This window comes from Ostrea edulis, chromosome 8 (assembly GCF_947568905.1).
Source record: "Ostrea edulis chromosome 8, xbOstEdul1.1, whole genome shotgun sequence".
NCBI lineage: Eukaryota > Metazoa > Mollusca > Bivalvia > Ostreida > Ostreidae > Ostrea > Ostrea edulis.
Genome location: NC_079171.1, coordinates 1,314,878 through 1,328,325, shown reverse-complemented (window position 1 = coordinate 1,328,325; position 13,448 = coordinate 1,314,878). Strand labels below are relative to the sequence as shown.

Here is a 13,448-nt window from a genome sequence, read left to right as displayed (position 1 = left end):
TGGCCCCACCCTGAGGTCAAAATGCCTACGGTGCTCTGGGGACCATGAAAGTTACCATTTTGGTAAAGGCCTTCCTGCTCTACATCACTATGCATTTAGTTTTTTGAGAATTGGTCAATTTTGGCCAGTTTTTGCCCTGCCCCTAGGTCCTCAAGGGTGCTGGAGTCCTGAAATTTACAATTTATGCCCCCCCCCCCCCACCCTGTGCTTCATGCCAAATATGAAAAGAATTGGACTGGTAATTGTCAAGAAGAAGTTAAATATGTCCAATTGTTCACACACGACCGACGAAAAGCAATTGCAATAGGTCACCTGAGCTGACCTAAAAACTCAGTTGTGAGTTTAAACATATTAAACCTGTTCTGAGATCATAAAAACTCAGCTGTGAGGTTAAATATGTTGAATCTCTTCTGAGATCATAAAAACTCAGCTGTGAGTTTAAACAAGTTGAACCTGTTCTGAGTTCATAATAGTTTGATATCAATGTTACAACTGTTACCAGTGCCTGTTTTCTGTTCTTCTGTCTTTCTGATGCTGATATATCGAGCTGTTATCACCTGTGGAAACAAAAAATACACAGTTCATCATATACTAGCATGTGATACAGTTACTGTATTGAAACGTATTTAAGAGAAAGAGTTACAATGCAAGAGCAGTCTTTGAAAAGTCTCAGGAGTCTGATGCCCGGAGCCTGGTAAAGTTCGGAGAATGGATGTGAAACTTGCAAATTCACAAGTCCGGGCAGAAATTTACTTTCATTAAACTTGTTAGGTCACCTGAATTCATTCAGGTGACCTATTGCTATCTGTTTTTGTCCGTCGTCGTTCGTCGTGCGTTAACATTTGAACATTTTCAGCTTCTTCTCTGAAACCCCTGAACCAATTTCAACCAATTTTGGCATATAGCATCTGTGGGTAGAGGGGAACAAAAATTGTGAAATTCGTGGTCCCTGCCCCCCTGGGGCCTGAGGAGTGGGGCAAAAACCATCAAAATGAGTGTAATTTTAAAAAATCTTCTTCTTTACTCCTGGATATCAAGAAGCCAAACTGTGGGCATAATTATAATGAGCGTTGAGCCCTCTACCAAAATTGTGAAATTCATGGCCCCTGGGGCAGGGGTTCTTGTGTTAGGGTGGGGCTCTATTGGTCATATAGTGAAAATGTAGAAATTCTTTGAAAATCTTCTCTGTCTCTGGGTATTAAGTAGACAAACTAATAGCATGGTAATGATGAGCAAGGATGCCTCTTTATACCCCCCGCAACAAGTTGTGGGGGGGGGGGGGGGGAATCGGGTTGTCCGTCTGTCCGTCCGTCCGTCTGTAGACGCAATGGTTTCCGGGCTCTAAAGCATTATCCTTTCCACCTACCGTCACCATATGATATATATGAACTACCCATGGGATGAAGATGTTCCCTATCAATTTTAAGGTCAAAGGTCAAGCACACTGGACATTGAAGTAGCAATATGGTTTCCGGGCTCTAAAGTGTTATCCTTTCCACCTACAGTCACCATATCATACATATGGACTACCCATGGGATGAAGATGTTCCCTATCAATTTTGGGGTCAAAAGGTCAAAGGTCATGCGCACTGGACATCGAAGTAGCAACACTCAGAAAAGAGGTAGTTTATACCTATTACCAACACCCTTTGGGAGATTGGGGTAAGCAGGGGGTATTCTTAGTGAGCATTGCTCACAGTACCTCTTGTTAAAAATTGTGAAATTCATGGCCCCTGGATCAGGGGTTCTGGTGCTAGGGTGGGGCTCTATAAGTCATATAGTGAAAATGCATTATTTCTTTGAAAATCTTCTTTTCTGTCCTTGGGTATTAAGTAGACAAACCAATAGCATGGTTATGATGAGCAAGGATGCCTCTTTCAAAATTGTGAAATTCATGGCCCCTGGGTCAGGGGTTCTGGTATTAGGGTGGGGCCCTATTGATCATATAGTGAAAATGCATTTTCTTTCTTTGAAAATCTTCTCCTCTGCTGCTGGGTATTAAGTAGACAAACTAATAGTATGATAATGATGATCAAGGATGCTTCTTTCAAAACTGAAATTTATGGCCCCTGGGTCAGGGGTTCTGGTGCAAAGGCGGGGCTGACCACATAGCTATTCAATGTTTCTTCCATCCAAAAGTAAAATTCTTATATTTAAACACAAACCTAATTCAAACATTGGAAGGTTGTTACATGATACTCAGGTGACCTATAAGGCCCCTGGGCCTCCTGTTTCTGTGTTGTTTCTATTTTTGTCCGATACAATCAATTCAAATGAAAGATGGATACACCTGCCTGAAGTGCATGTGTTAAAACAATGTAAAGACTGCAATGGTTGACTGGGAAGAAAACAAGAGGCTTGTGAGTCACAATCACTCACCTGAGTTACCTTGGCCCTGCTCTTGTTCAGCTGTTCTTTGTTTTTCTTGCCCCAAATGTTACAACATAACTGAAATACAAGGTTAAAGATCAACAATCATGGTATGAAGCATAAGGTCTTGCCATAGTGACCATGCAATTGTTGAGAATATTTTCCTATATATATAATCTCATGCAAAACTTTGATCCCTATTGTGAATCCTCACTATCCACAGTGGCATGACTTTCGGGGTACTGATTTGATCAAACTTAAGTCTACACTACCTGGGTATCCTTGCATATCAACAAGGCAGTACTCCTTAAAGCCCTGTTGTTCTTGAGAAGAACGTTTTCAAAGATGTTTGTTATATATATGCTCAAGTAAAACTCCTATCCCCTAAAATACCCCACCTTGCCCTTGGAGCATTTCTATTCAGTTAGAAAATAAAAGAAACAAAACGCATGCATGGGTGTTGATTTTTTTTCTTGACAGATATCCCGTGTGGATCGGGGTTAGAATAGGTCCCAAGTACCTCCATGCTTGTCGTAAGAGGCGACTAAATGGGGCGGTCCTTCGGACGAGACCGTAAAAAACTGAGGTCCCGTGTTGCAGCAGGTGTGGCACGATAAAGAACCCTCCCTGCTCAATGGCTATAACCGCCGAGTATAGGCCTAAATTTTGCAGCCCTTCACCGGCAGTGAGTGAAATATTCTCAAGTGGGATGTTAAACAATATTCAATCAATCAAAAAACTTGATGGTACCCTTGTCAGGAAGCCTTTATGTAAGTTTCAACTTTTCTGGCCCAGTGGTTCTTGAAAATTTTTTTTAAATGACTCCACCCTATTTTTCGATTTTCTTGATTATCTTCACTTTGAAGGGATCATGACTCTTCCTTTGCACAACCTGATTCCCCAAGGATTATTTACATTTGTACCAAGTTTAATTGATGTTGGCCAAATGATTCTGGAGAAGTAAAAAATGTGAAAAGTTTGTGTACAGACGTACAGACAGACAGTGCACAAAAGTGATCAGAATATCTCACTTGAGTTTCCAGCTCAGGTGAGCTAAAAACGTGAAACATTGATTTACAGATACACAGTTTGCTGATGACAAATTATAAAAACTCATCAGCTCTGCTGAGCTTTAAATTTGTCTAAAATCATAAATCTAAGAATTTTAAAATGATACAGCTGTTTATACTACCACATGTCAATCCTTTCTTCTCCCTTTATGATGCCCTGCACTACATCTAAGTATTGTCACCTGTAGAAAAACAAGAAATGATATAGAGAATTCATTGTCACCTGTAGAACAAACAAGAAATGATATAGAGAATTCATCTTGCATACCAATTTATTTTGAATTGGTCGTATTCTCGTGGTTCTTGTTCTGACAAAAAAATATACAGTCAACTCTCAATAAACCATCACATCTTGTTCATTTGAATTTATGGTGTTATAACAAATTTAGCAATGAATTTACCTTCCGCTTCCCTGGGGAGAAATCTAGAGTTACTGTTCTTGTATACGGAAGATATATCTGTTTTTAATACAAGTTACAATACTTATGTTATCATGGTTATTATGAAAATGTAAAAATATCTGGTAATTTTGCTTTTTCAAATTGTCTAACATGATTCAAATAGTTTTATCAATAATAAGGCTTGCTTTAACAAATACAAAGTCTCGTGCTATTGGGGACAGCATTACTGAAAACTTCCCCTCTAATAAATCACTGTAACTAATTGAGAAAGTCATCTAACTTTATCACTAGTGATCAGAATCGCTGAGAATTTCCACAATCAATGATTGCTTTACTGATATAATCGGACATATAGAAATTCTGTAATTAACATGATCATGTAAAACTTATACGGTACCAATTTTGATGCACCAGATGCGCATTTCGACAAATAATGTCTCTTCAGTGATGCTCAACCGAAATGTTTGAAATCCGAAATAACTATGAAGTTTTAGATCTAAATATAGCCAAAAACAGCGTGCCAAACAAGTGGAGCCAAATTCGTCCAAGGAAAAGAGCTATGCATGAGGGAGATAATCCTCATGTCACCTAACTACTTAAAAGTGCAAATAAATATTTTCCATGTTTATATTTGTAATTTCTATTGGTGAGAGTGTAAATGAATATTTTCTTTGTGGATTTGTTATTCTTTTACTATCTTATAATATCCTGTAATTCCATATATATAATTCAATGCTATTTTTTGAAGGGTTTTAACACGCCAAAAACAGACATAATTGATTGCTTCAGTTAAACCCCTATTATATACAGATACAGACATTAGCTTAATGCAGAGAAATAAATCTTTTCACCCTACAATAACAGACTAGGGGCGTAACATTGGGCGAAGTTTCGATACATGTGTTTGATTCAAATGATCAATGTTTTATTTCAATAAAAAAAGTGTAACCGCGGTAACTAATCAGTTTTTATTCAGTAACTCAATAGAATATCCACGTATACTATCAATTCTGTAAATTGTATAACCGATAAGAAAATACAAAGTACTGCCAATGCTGGTGTCACGCTGCATGAATTCCTGACACATCGTGCTAATCATACTACTGTTAGTGTTAATTAAACCTAAAAATTAGGATTGTCATGCTGCCTGAATCTAAAGTTGTTTTTTTTAATTCGGATTTGCTTTTATTGAAATATTCTTAATGATGTTACCAAATATAAACACAACCAAATATATGAATAGAATACAAATTAATTTAAAGAAACAACACATAGGCCTAGTGATGACATGACAGAATAGTCAACTTAATGACGTAGGACACTGACTAGTGGAAGTAGACAGATTGTAAACACGAGTTTCCGGTATCTATGTATCGTTTGCTTTACGAGTTCAATTACACGACGGAACAAGCAGCGACCTTTCATCTGCGAGATATTAATGAAATTGAACTGCGTTAAATGGGGGTCAGTCAACTAGGGCAATTTAGATGAAGAGGTATAGAGCTTTTTACTTGATGTTGAAATGGAGCCCAGTCGCATTCCTCCGTTACTACGACACAACCAGTGTTCAACGTCTTCTCGAACGCAATGCAACATACATCTAGTTACAACTTGTTCTCTTCCTTAATATCTAATTCAGCTTTTATTAACCATTGCACCTTTAAAGGGACTGGTTCACGTTTTTCGAAAGTAATAGTTTTCATTTATAATGTTAAAAATTAAAAATATAGCTCATTTAATGTTGACAACCAAAATTTGGAACGTCTGAATGTAAGGATAAGAGCAATATTTTAGCTTTGATTTTGTGTTATGTAAACAAAGACTCGAGTCTTTTTATGTAAACAAACAAACCAGTGAAACATTAATTTTGTAATTCAAAGCATCTTCATTTTGTACAATTACAAATTTTAACTTTTAAATGAAACATTTTACCTAAAGCATACTTTAGATGTGATATATATATATAATAAACTTGGATCAGTATCCATTTATTTTCAAAACTCGTAAACAATAACACACCTCAATCTTTGTTTTCAAAACAAATAATAAACTCTCTATAATGAGCTTCTGTCATGATAAATAACTTTAATTTTTGGTGAAACCTTCTAAAACATATTAGACTATAGATTTTGCTTACTTGAAGTGAAATACAAAATTTGGAGGAAAATCGTGAATCAGTCCCTTTAATTTGGCCACCAAATTTTGGCGTACAATCCATTTAATTCTGCACAGTAACTCTACTTGACCTGAACGCACAGCCAATTTTGTTGTTGTTTTGATTGTTACGTATAGGTATTCCTATGCACCATTTCAAAAACGTAAATTAAAGCTTTCTGATGAGAGAAACTAAAATTGTTTTTCTATTTCAAAAACATAATTAAATGATAAGAAATACAATTTTCTATTATACAGGTTGGGAACACTTTCCCCATAGCAAGATATTCTCGCTAAAATGCGATTATCTCTTTTTAGCGAGAGAGTAAACATTACCATAAACAGGTGTTTTTGGCGTCTTTATTGAAAATAATGGCAAATCCCGTGAAACGCTGAATAAGTGCGATATACACTCAACAGGATGCGAATTGTTTCTACGAAATTGACAACATAGTCAAGAAATTGCATATCAAAGTTGCTGCGTAGGAGGGAAGCAGTCTGAAATCCAATACACATCGTGCATGTTTTTGTTTTGATTAATATATATTTGCAGAAGAATCAAATTTTAGCACTTTCCTTCTTTTCACGTAAAACACGAAGAGATGTAATCCACGAGTGTTTTTCTTGGTTGTACGGGATATCTCGCTAGAGAGGGATAATCGCGTTTTAGCGAAAATATCTCGCTATACTTGGGGAAGTATTTCCAACCTGTTATAATCGATGATTGAAACACCACTACTACAAAACCTTATTATAGCGATCGCAGCGAGCCAGCGTACTGCGAGCTCTAATGACTAGAGCGCTGTAAATAATCCGAGCTAAATCTAAACCTCTAGAATGGAAAAATTTTTGACGCAAATTCCAAAAGTCCCTTGTCAAAAATGGCCGAGATCTCGCAAAGTCACACCTTGGAATATGATTGTGAACTTACGTGGATTATCATCCTAATCTTGTGGCCTCCTAGCTCCAAAATTCAGTGTACCATTAGGCGAAATGTTTAATGAAGTGTAATGTTTATGAAAGGCAGGCCAAGATGATGTGGGACATCATGTCTACGTTTTGATGTACGTTATAATAAGACTGACAGTGGCGGATTTAAATACGTTCTTTTTATTTCCATTTGTAAAAGTCATACTACCGGGACAATATTGAATATACGTAAACATTAGGCATACGTAATATGGCATTGAATACAAATTGTGTATAATCGACTGCAAACCACATATCTTATTAGAATCCTAAATGCTCAATAGGAATTTATTATTCTATGTGTGAGGAAGCACAGGTACTGAATTAGTGCTATTTAAAAATATTACAAAAAATCGATGGAATTCGGTCGGATTGAAAACATCTTTTAAAATTCATTTTTTAGTTTTGTTTTTTGTTGTTGTTTTTCTTTGGGGGGGGGGGGGGGAGTGGGTGTTGCGACTGAAAATAATGAGTGCTTGAATCAATTTCCTTTTAACATGTCCAGTAATTAACTACTGATTAATTCTAGTTTTGTGAATTAATCTTAATTAATGTATCCTCACAACAACAGTGGAGAGGGGCTTAAATCAATGATGTTGCAATTTTATTCAATAATTATATGTGAATGCTGAAATATCTCATCATTGTGTTAAAACTAGGATTATGTACATTATAAAAATTGTTCCAATTTTCTCGTTTGGAACATGTCATTGCTACAAGGGGATTATCATATTTCATTTTTTTTTAATTAGATAGGTGCACATGTTGGGAGGAGGGTGCATAGATATGTCATATAGTTGAATTTATCTATTTATTTTTAAATTATCACTATATTAAAATGAGTTTTATGTTCAAAGGCAGTGGTTGTTTAAACACAGTTTTACAAACGTGAAAGATTTGGGCATTTTTATCATATAATAAGTAATTTGAAAAGATTGAGAGCAAAAAAACCAAGAAAGTAGAGGCAGTTGACTGCTGAGAGCATACAGTTCAGAACAAGTCGTGCATCAAAGGTTAAGCAAGTCACAGTAATGGGAGCAGAAATAAAATGACCCCCCCCTTTTTATGTCACCAGTCCAGTCGGACTGATGGGGTATAATTTCAACCAGTCCGCAGAAAATTTTATCAGTCCAACGGAGTTTTCCAGAAATAATTAAACATATTTCATTAATGTTATTAAAATGAAATTAAACTCAATATGTCTCAGATAATATTGTAACATTTAAATGTGGGATTTATATTTATGAATCAGATTCGTCTGATATCTACAGATCGAAGCATGCCAAATGTGTGTATAAAATTTCATAAGTATATTTTCCAAAATGATGCTTTAGAAAATTAACCAGTCCCATCGGACTGACTAAAACAAATGTAAGTCAGTCCGCCAGACTTTTAACCAGTCACAGACTGACGGGCATATGTTAATTTCGAGCCCTGCCCCCCGTTATAATGCCACCCCCGCATATCACCAAAAAAGTTCCCGTATTCCTCGCTATGTAAAACTCCGTTATAATATCATCCCCACGTATACCGCCATCCTATTTACAGGTACGATTTAGTCAATTACCGTTATAACTACCCCCGCTAATTATCGTCAATCAGTGAAATTCAGTGAGCAGGCTTAACCAATTATCCGCCGTTAGTCCTCCAGGTATCAAAGTTTGGAGCAGATAATAAGTACAGTCAAAACTGCCATAGCGACCCACTGTATTAAGCGACTCACTGTCGTATGTGACCATAAAAAGTTCCCCCCAAGATGTTATTCTATATATTGTACCTGTATTAAATGACCACCTGTCTGACGCGACCAACGACCATGATTTTCACAACCTTTTCGTGCATTTTAACGAAATTTTACCTCTATTTAACGACTGTACATTTTTCGATTACAACGTGATTACTACTTTCGATTTCGGTTGAGCCGACTATTCTGGGAATTATCTCCCCTAACACTTTCGTTTTCAAACGCACGACTATTCTGGGAATTATCGCCCCTAATACTTTCGTTTTAATACGCACAGTTTGTCGATGATCTTGATTAGTCGGCCATCTGAATAAATCATTATACCTAAGCTGTCAACATGCAGTGTCCTGTGTGGTTAATTAATAAAACCCGCATTGTTGTTTATTTAACAAAATCAAGGATCAGGGAATCAAGGCCGGTGTATTTGAAGGTGTGAATTTCGACAAACTTTAAGAAGTGCCGGGTAGGCTAGATCGGAAATGAAAATCTACCACTTGTTATAGTAAAAAAAATTGCCTGATTGCGATATAAATCAGGTAAATATTGTGCTCAGGACTAAAATTTCCCGATTGCGATATAAATCAGGTAAATATTGTGCTCAGGACTAAAATTTTAAACGGAGTATTCACAGTTTTCCTTCATGAGATACTAAAGGTTTCCAGAATAATGACCGGAACTAGCGGCTCACTTCGACATGTCCCGAGTATTTGACATGTCCGAGTTCAAGAAAATTGCCTGCATTAGTTCTAAGCTTAAAATATTTGCTGTGCATATATAAGTATGTTTTTGGTTTTGGGTAAATTCTTAATATCCTCATTAAACCCAATGTATAAAAGTAAAATGGAGCTGAAAAATTGCCAAACACCTTTTATTCAGCTCTCAGGAATGTGTACTGATAATAAAATATATTTCTTTTTTTTTTTAAATTGTTTTCACTTTAGAAAAAAAAAATCAAAGTCCATGAACCAACTTTTTTTCCATTGAAAAATGTTACATAAATTTTCTTAGGATCTTTAAATGATAGATTAGAGATTTAATAAGCTTAGAGGCATATGATAAGTATGTTTTTGAGTAATATGATTGTGTTATATAATGCTCTGAAAATAACATAAATGCCACCCTTGAAACGAATTAGAAAATACATTACTGAAATTAATATTACGTTCGTAGCCTGTCGTGTCCGAAAATGAAGAAAAAATATGATGCCTCTTAATATTTCATGACGAGAATTTATTTACCGTATCACGTGTTGTTTGCATATTTCATGTCGTTATTAACTCAGTAAATGAATACCAAGCCAATTGTGATTGTGTTACTTATTTTATTTTTCAAACGATTTTCATGGTTACTTTTGGAGTCCGATTCGTTACGAACATAAATCACCTGGTTGCTAGTACGATTGAGATTCATATGATGTATTTCGATTTCTATTCTATTACGTCACCGATGCTGAACTCCCTATGTGTAATTGAACTCGCCCACAGATTTGCATTGTGGGATAGCGATGGCGGTAAATACAGTGTCCACAAAACGATGATTTCGTTACGAACATGATTCGTCGTTAACTGATGCAGAAAAATTCGTAAGTACTGTTTATTTTACGTTTATGCATACTAGAAAATACATAAATGAGTTATTTGCGACATATTCTTACTCATGTTTGTCAACTTCGAGAATTTTAACCCCGGGTTCTTGCCTGTTGGTCGACTTTACACTGAGACCGCAAGAGTTGTTTGTCGTGTCTGACGTAACGAACGTACGGAAACATTATTCTAAAAGTTTAAATTTGCATTTCTGACACTGAGGGTAATTTTTAGCCTATAGATGTTCGATTTAAAAAAAAGAAAACTGATTGGTTATTATGAATTATTTTAACAAACTGTAAATTTTCTATGGATGATGTTCGTATTATGAATTTATAAACGGACACATGATACGGCGCTGTTTTGTTGTCTTTTTACGAACATAGTATTAATGATTCTGTTTCATCTAAACTTTTCAGAATCAATCAATGTAATCATTATCAAAGATGTTATTTTACACAATGAGAGTTGTTTCATAGATGCTCTCTCCTTTTCAGATCAAGGAAGTTTGTGGGGGTGAATACCTTCTCCAATTTATGCTGCGGAAAGGAGACAGATTATATTGGCCCCCTGTGGATGAATTCTCTTGGGAGCCATATGATAACATACATCGACTTTTGCCAATACCTGTTTTGTCCAATTAAGCAGTCTTCCTCTGGAAGACAATTATTTTAATTTTGAAACATTCACACTCGCTCATGCTATTCAAAATTCATATTGATGTTGCATTGAAATAAATGTTTTCCTTAGCGCTGAAAAAATTGTGTCTGTGTTACTTCCATAAGATGATAGTTTTGCTATGAATGTATCCTAAGAATCGCACTGCTAACTCAAAGTAACAGAGTCATAGCAGTAAAGATGTCTTCTTATGAAGGAAAAGATTGTGACTGTTTCTCTAATGATGTCTGTCATAATTTTATGGAATAAATCAAAGCCGAAAATTATGGAAGTAACGGCGTCTTAAATTCTTCAATCTGACTGCAAGGTCTGTAATAATAAATTTTGAAAAAAAAGTTTTTAATCACCTCTTCAGAAGATATCTTAAAGGTTGAATTACAGATTTACAATAAAAATACAGTTATTACTGCAGTATGTATTTTCATTCAGACACCATGTTACTTCCATAATTTTGTTAGTCATCTATATTCAAACTCATTTCAAATTAAATCCGTGCCATGGATTATCTTTTACTTGGTATTTCTATAAACTAGAAGATGTAGACTACTCAAAACCATAAACCAAATAAGAAATAAATTAATTTGAAATTTATTGGTGAAAGTAACACTTTGCATCCCAGCTCCAGAAACTTACTTACATACAATGGATATATTGTGATTTATTTAATGTTTCTCAAATTGAATAACATTTTTCCAGCACGTATTGTACAAAAGGAGACGCAACACTTCACCATTTGTTTTCTCACCACAAGTGCTGCATTTTTTAGTTACACTGTACAAGTAGGCTATACATGAATACCCTTTACAACAAAGTGTTTATAAGTTTTAGAAAATTTACATGCAGTTCATAAATAATTTTTAAATCTCATGTAAATGTGTAATATGAAATGCATGAAAAGTTTATCATTCTTAAATAGATTAAATGTAATTTTGATGAATAAAAAATTATGATACAACACATTGTATTCTAGATTTTAACTACAGTGTATTATTAATTTTATTTTACAACTATTAAAACCATACTTGATATTCTTAATGATAAATTCCAAATACATGTAGTCATTTACTCCATTGTATAAATTATTTGTGAAATTTTATCCATTAACTGCGGAAAATAGGCAACCTGTATTAAGAGACCACCTGTCATATGTGACCTTTTTTCCATTCTCCGTTGGACAGTCTCTTAATACAGGTTTGACTGTAACTGTTACGACGTAAACGATAATAATCTGAGTTCAGATATACAGTATTGTTTTTTAAATCTGAGTATGGCGGATACGCCGAAATCTAATAGCACATAGATGTAGTAGATAAAATTTGTTTAATTTCTTAAGACAGCTATACACGCCCCTCCGATATAATGCCACCCCCGTTATAATGACAAAATTGCCGAGGTACAAATGTTGGCGTTATAACGGGGGATCACTCTATATAGCATTAAAATATTTCAATCACATTCACGGTATACACGTTTTTATGATTTTTAAAATAAAACCCTGGGAGAAAATTCATGTCATGAGTATTCGGCAAATAGATATTGTTTAAACTGAACCTGATCAAAGCATGAACATTACAAAATGTGTACATATTTGAAGCTGTGCTCGCTCAAACGGTAGCACCGTCAACATATAATTTGTAAATCTATTAAGATAATCGTACGTGACACGGGGCAGTGATCTGTGGACTACATTTATCCTGTAACTATTTTACAGACCTAACATACATGTGTAGCTAGCAAAGGAATTTTGATCTTGATAGGTTACGGTGATACATCTCTCGACGTTGTTACACCGCACGAGCGTCAAGTAGCAAAAAATTTACATGGAGCCACTCTTCACTATGTCAGCGAAAGTGACTACTGGTTCTTCTAAAGTGATATTCCGGTTCAGAGGAAATTCTGGACAACAGTACCTACTACAGTTTGTTAAAGAAGACCGTGACATGATTCTTACTTCAGAATTTGTGTGCACCTCCTTCTTTTCCTTTCATATACTCAGAATATAAAAATAAACCTGGTTGTACAAACTTCTTTTGCCTCTCGCGCGCTCTCACGATCTCGGCTGCTGGTTGGGTTAGTGTAAAACTAGTTCTTATAAAGTTCTTGCGCAATCGGTTGCGCAGGTGGGTCCTACTAAATAACTATAAAGAAAACTGGGGATTTAAAATTATTACAAGTGTGTAGACTGTTTGACTACATTGGTTATTGGTGAAAGTGGAAATATAACTCAAATTAACGAATTTCCATCCACCTGTAGCTCGTTTTATTCATTTTATTGGAGAGAAAAAATAGTCTCCATCTCCGCTCGTTAATTTCTGTCGTCTCGATCCCGATCAAATTAAAGAATTCAAAGCTCCCTGATAATTCATATAAGATCTACCAAAATTATTTGTCAAATTTGTTTATTTTAGACATGTTAACATTTATTTCCTGACAAATTGCAATGTTTGATAGATCACGGTAATATATATTTATCATTTAC

At 35.4% G+C, this 13,448-nt stretch overlaps 1 protein-coding gene and 1 long non-coding RNA gene across 3 annotated transcripts in view; one reads left to right on the top strand and one right to left on the bottom strand.

Annotated features, from left to right (window-relative positions):
- The window catches only part of LOC125667347 (uncharacterized), an 88,555-nt gene extending 75,495 nt beyond the window's left edge, over positions 1-13,060 (bottom strand). For both annotated transcript variants that reach the window (XM_056147840.1, XM_056147841.1), the window contains exons 1-3: positions 12,921-13,060; positions 2,380-3,622; positions 500-557 (exon numbers count right to left, since the gene is read on the bottom strand). The gene's annotated coding sequence lies outside the window, so the exon portion shown is untranslated. The remainder of the gene's footprint in view (positions 1-499; positions 558-2,379; positions 3,623-12,920) is intronic.
- LOC125675706 (uncharacterized) lies at positions 8,038-11,052 on the top strand. Its single transcript, XR_008798160.1, has 2 exons — positions 8,038-10,290; positions 10,789-11,052. It is a non-coding gene; the product is annotated as an uncharacterized LOC125675706 (long non-coding RNA).
- Positions 13,061-13,448: the final 388 nt, after the last annotated feature.